The following is a 6,297-nucleotide window of genomic DNA, read 5'->3' as shown; positions in this document are numbered from 1 at the left end:
TCTGATTCTATTAGCACATGACAGAAAGACCCAAATCAGTTCTAAAGGCATTTGAAAGCAGCTGCTGCCACAACAAAGATAATATTGGTACAGCTTTTCAATTGTGTAAAGAATAGGCGGCATTATTTTAAAGTTCCATCCTTCATTTGTGCCATATAGACAAAATGCTGACTTGAGTCATTTTTAAAGCTAATTATATAACAGGGATTTCACAAAATAGCTCTGAACTACTTAAAATGGATATTAAAAAATTCAAAATCCTGATATGACAGCTGCAGTAATAATACCTATTGTTAAATTTTGTTAGACTTTCTTCTGTCATATATGCTCAAAAATGTCTGTCTTATTTTTCAAATATCTTCTTCCTTTTGTGACTTAGGAACAATATTTATTTATTGCATGCTCTTAACATTCAGTAGCTATGCAATAAAACCACATGCCCTTGAGTACATATTTTGTATGCATAGTTTAATAGAATGATTTCCTAGTGTGTGAGTTAAGCAGCATTTATTTTCCTTTATCTTACCTGAACTATGATGGACCACAGGCTTTCTGAATGCAACTGTGTCAAATTAAACCTGACCTTTTCTAATGGGGATTCCAATCAGTTGGAAACTGTAGAAAATAAGCTGTACTGATGCTTTTTCTGTAGACTTGAAGTTTCATGCCCTTCAGCAGATCTCTAAGGATATTTTCCATCACTGTGTACTGGTGTGCCTGAAGAGGACTTGGGGACATTTCAAGTTCTCAGACGGTTGCACTTTTTGTGAATGTCAGACACTGGTGTGAAGCCTTTCTTCAATTGAATTTGCTTCTCCATACATTAAGATCTACGTGTAATCTTTCACTAAAGTGTGTAGGATTACTCAAGTATCCATTAACATTCACACTGTGTTAAAAATAATTAGCTTTCCTTACAAGGGTTATTGTTGAGGACAGCATTCACCAAAGTTCCCATATACGGTTCGTTTAATTACATATGAACAAACAAATAGTTACTGTCTCCAATTGGAAAGTCAGTCTTTATGCAGAGATAACACAGTTCATGTCTATAGTGAAACACTTGAATTCAAGATCATTTGTGAACATTAACTTCATTATTCTACTGTTATAGAAAACTACTTCTTTCAAATGTAATGGTGAGATTCCGATATCATGTACGTTGACAATGCTAAGAAAAAGGCTATATCTACATATTGAAAGCTGCTGAAATAAGAAGGCTGTACAACATTTAGGTTGTAAATTCAGAGAAATTTCTTCTCAGAAAGAGTAGTGAGGCATTGGAACGGGTTACCCAGGGAGGTGGTGGAGTCACCGTCCCTGGAGGTGTTTAAGGAAAGGTTGGATGTGGTGCTTAGGGACATGGTTTAGTGGGTAATATTAGTGGTAAGGGGGTTGGTTGGACCAGATGATCTTGGAGGTCTATTCCAAACTTAATGATTCTATGATTCTATGATTTAGTGTGCTATATCCTTTCCCAATCAAAAACCTCTACAAAAGGTATTGGTCTTCAGAAATAGTAAGTAAAGGTTGTGACTGTTGTATAGCTGAACTGTACTCTATGTACTCACTAAAATGTACTTGATGTAAATAGATTGATACCTGAAAATTGTTAACTAGATGCTTGAATGACAGGTTGATTTTCTGCAAATTAAGTATTTGGCTGAGTATCAGTACAGGAGCATAATATCTTGGTTATACAACCCAACCTAATCACTTCAGAGATGCATCCAAATAAGATGATATTGTCTTAGTCTGAAGATCACCGTCAGTTAGCAATTGTTCTTGAATACAATGATTCTGACTTTTGTTTTAATTGATAAAATGAATTGTCAATCACTAAGGTAGCTTTGGTAGGTGCAATTTGAATCAGGCTGAAAATGAATTTGACATTTTCCTACTTGTGTGTTTGCATGTAGCTCTTAATAACTATCCACCATTAATTTTGTAGCTTGAATTTGACAACAGCTTTGTTCTGTTCCCACTGGACCCCTTGAGAGACTTGGCTCAGTGCAAGCAGGAGCAAGCTCATACTCTTTTGATCCACAAATAAATAATAGTGCTGTAGCTACTGCAGGCAGATTAAGATGAGAAAAGCAAAGTAGAAAATCCAGTTAATTGATCCTTTGCAAACACCTTCAGTGAAATCATGCTCTCTGTTGAAGGCAAGAGTAGCTTAACCATTAACTTCAGAGAAGTAAACAGTCTATCCATTGTCCACAATGTCAGTTCATGTGGAAGGTAAAGAGAACAAGATTGTCATAGGTTGCTTCTGAGAATAAAAATACTTTTTTTTTTCCTTATAGTGGTGTCTAAAAAGATCAAACAAGAATTTGGCCTACAAATTTTTGTACATTTAGAAAGTAAGGAGCAAAGGAACTTTGAAGGAGCTGTATGAACAAATTTTGTGTTCTAAGTAAGATCTATAACAGGACGTATTACACGAGTTATAGGAAGCTTAAATCACTCAAAAGATGTCCATTGGAGCAAGCAATGAACATAGATCTACTGGTTTTCAGTAAAGAGTTTTAACTGCAAGACAAGTTTTTCCCTCTTTTGTATATGTTCCTTTGATTTCCAGCTGTAATGAAGTATTTGTAACATATTTTAATAACACCAGAACAGTTGATTCAGTCAGAATTTGTGCTAAAAACGTGGGTATATAAAACTGCAAATAGTAGTTCAAAAAGAATACACAGGGACACAAAGGCATTCTTTCTATCATCTCGGTACAGAGCTCAGCTCAAAGAAATCATGTTTCCCTATCAGTTCAAATTACACTAGTTGCATGGAAGAAGAGTAGGATATGACCTCAGTTTGAAATAAGATTTGAAGATCATGTAGTAAAAATTTACCTAGCCTCCCACATTAGACTGAGGCAATGAAGGTAGTATGGAATTTTACTTTTGTGTCAGCTTATTCTTGTTACTCATATTTATGATATTACCACTTTCACTTTGTTGTGCACATTGATGTTGCATCAGTAAACTAGAAAATATGGTAAATAATTTACTTCCTTGCCACACATTATCTGACTTACTTCTGTGGAGAGCTGTGCTTAAAAATGATGGCACAAATTTTAAAATACAGAAAAGACTGAATTTAAACTGATTGAAGAAGATTGCTCTTTTCAATGGAAGTGTACATTTTGTCCAAGAGAGGGCAAATGCAGCTCCTGCAAGTGAAACTCTTATAGTTTCTCCAGAAATTGTAAAATCACTGTGTATTTCTGTGGTATGTTCTGAGAAACTTTAGGGCTTATTCATTCTAATGGATTATTTACTTTTATTTATTATATTTCAGAGTAATGCTCAGTGATTACTTTCATAGAAACCAATTCAGAAATGCCATTTTTGAAGAGACAGTGACATTTCTGTCCTCATAAATTTACGGAATGGAGATAAACACTCAGTTTCCAGGAAAATATTATCTTTATTATTTTATAATGTACTGTAATTAAAAAACTAAAATACTTACAACTCCATATTCCTCAATGAATGTCTGAACTGTGATTTTTTTTTTCTTTTTTAACTGACAAAACCTTATCGACAAGTCTGGGTTGTAATTCTGCAAACTTTTCTCTGCTTGAGTAATCCTATGAAGCTCAATTGGGCTACACAAATGCATAAAGTTAATCACATAATTGAAAACATAGTTTTAAGTATAATTGAGCATTTAATGCACAAAGAATACTCATTGTCAGATAAAATTAGAAAGTTAAAACCTTTGTTTCAAATCTGCAATGGATTTTTCAGAAAGGCACACTTAGAATATTTCTACTGTTATCATTATTCTTTTCACAAGATGTACATGTCATTGTCCCCAAGACAGAAAATATACCCAAATCCACAAAGATATATAAGGATGTAGAGGTGCTTTTTCCTAGTCATGCTTTAATCAACATAAGGATCCTTTAAGATTTGGGAAATGGAGTCCATTCTGCCGAACAGAATATGGCATTGCCAAAGCAGATAACTGACTATACTTTCTGACAATGTCCTTTTCATCTATTTCAGGTAGGAATATTATCATAACTGTAATGATCTGGGGCTATAAATGATGCAAGATACATGGACAGGTATAGTTTCTTTTTAAAAAAGTCATTGGAAAATTGGAAAAATAAAAGGCTTTAGTACAAGAGCCTTTCATCAGTTTTTGTGTTTTAAACCTGAAGAAGAGTTAATATGTCTGCAAAGCTGTTTGGAAATGTTGGAAGACCAACCTTTTCACTCAGACTGTTTTAACTTGGATCTGTGGAGATCATCTTCAAGAATCAGAATCAGGTTCATCTCTTATCTCTTCAGACCTTGATTTCTGTGTTGACATCCATTACTAGCATGGATGCTAACAACGTGGCAGTTTTTCTGCATATTAGAAAGAGAACTGAAAGACACTGCCAATTGATTTTACATTGTAAGTGATTAGTTTGGGTAAACATCTTTCAGTCAGGACTGCCTTGAGCTATCTGGCAAATGTGTAAGTGAAAAGCTCTGTATCCCAATAGGATTCCTTTGGTTCTAATGCCCTTGCTTTTAATCTGTTTCTGAAATGGTTTTCGCTAGTTCTGATGTAATCCCATTTCTTTTATTTGAAAAAAAAAACAACTACTACTAAATACTTAATAAACAAATGTGACTCATTTTCTTGGGAAGGAAGTGTTGAGTGAGCCTTAGATTTTATTGTCCTTTCCATGAAATTTTAATAAATAAATGAGCAAATGAGACTAGTGGGATGGAGTCATAACTTGCAAATCTCTGTCAGATTCATGCTTGAATAATAATTAATGATTGTTTTTCGATTCATTCACAAAGAAAACTCCTAATTTACAGCAAGGAGAGAACAATGTGTACATACCAGTGACCTAATGGAGGCAAGTAAATGCTAATTGTTTGACTGTGTTGTCCCCAGAAATTAATGCTTTAAAACATTATTCTGTTAATCCAACTAAATAAAAAGACAAATGGAGTTTGGCAAAACTAACACATTCAGTGATAAACTGGTGAGCAAGGTCTATCCAGGTTCTCTTGGGGTCATAGTAAATTTCAGAGTTAACTTCCCTCTGTTTTAACTGTAGTTCAAAAGGAAAAGAATTTATTAAAATACAGAAGACCAAAACTCTCATTAAAATGGAAATATTTCATACAGAAAAAAGTCTGTTTGAACAATCAGTTCTGTTCGTAGTTCAGTTGTCCATGTACTCTAATCCTTTATGCTCATATATTTTTATTGGCGTTGATTAAACCTGTGGTATAGGTCATTCTGTGTGCCAAATATATGTTACAGAAAAAATAATTAAGTGGCAGAAGGGTATTCAAAGTCAGGTACATCATTCTGAATCAGTAGCTATTCTAAATATTCTCATTTCAATTTTAAAGAATGATGCTTAAAGTGACAGACAACAGGTTAAGGACATATATTCTTTTCAGTTTTGCTGGCAAGTTCTTCATAGGTGAAAAATAATTGGGAAGAACATTGTTTTTTTTAATGTGAAGGGTAATGACATCAATACCCACCAAGACATTCAATACCTTACAAATTATTGACTCTAGATCATAAACTGCATTACACTTGCAGCTATATTAAGTTCTCTAATGAAACCACCACTTTAATATCAGAAAATGTACAGTCAAGTAAGATGACTGAAATGTCTGCTAGCTTTTTTCTTTAAACTGTGATTTCAGTTTTAATTTTTTAAGACTTATTATATGGAAGATTAAAGCACATTTTTCAGTGTATCATTTAAATCAGTCATGAATAAGCTGATACCAGTGGGCAATGTGTTTGAATATTTCATCACAAAGTGATGGAGCGTCTTATCTTAGCTTGTTAGAGTGCTTTTACTCACAGGTCCAGTCTGCTCTTTTCTTTGACATGACCTGAATAAAGAATGACCAAAAAGTTCAGCAAGGACAGAATCCATAAAGTGTATCAATAAGAGAAAATATATTTCAAATTCTGATGATATTATTGCCTTAATTAAATCAGCACTATGAAAATCATTTCCAAGTTATTCAAACTTTCATAATAATGTTTGGCTTGTGCAAATATAATGTACTAAAAAGAAGGAAATATTTAATCTGATAAACAGAAACTAAAGGTTATTAAAATGGATTTTATTGTCGTTGTTTTGGTAAATTGTGGATCTGGTTATTTGTCTCAAAATAAATTTGTTTTGGACTCCAATTTACATTTCTCTCTATGACAAAAGAAGCCCACCTAACCTCTTGTCAAATTAGTGAAAGAGAACTCAGTGTTAACATAGCTAAGTATTTGGTAATAGGTGATGAGAAAATATAC

Source organism: Anser anser (genome assembly GCF_964211835.1).
Source record: "Anser anser genome assembly, chromosome: 4".
Lineage (NCBI taxonomy): Eukaryota > Metazoa > Chordata > Aves > Anseriformes > Anatidae > Anser > Anser anser.
The sequence above is the reverse complement of the archived record's forward strand: the minus strand, read 5'-3'. Positions refer to the sequence as shown.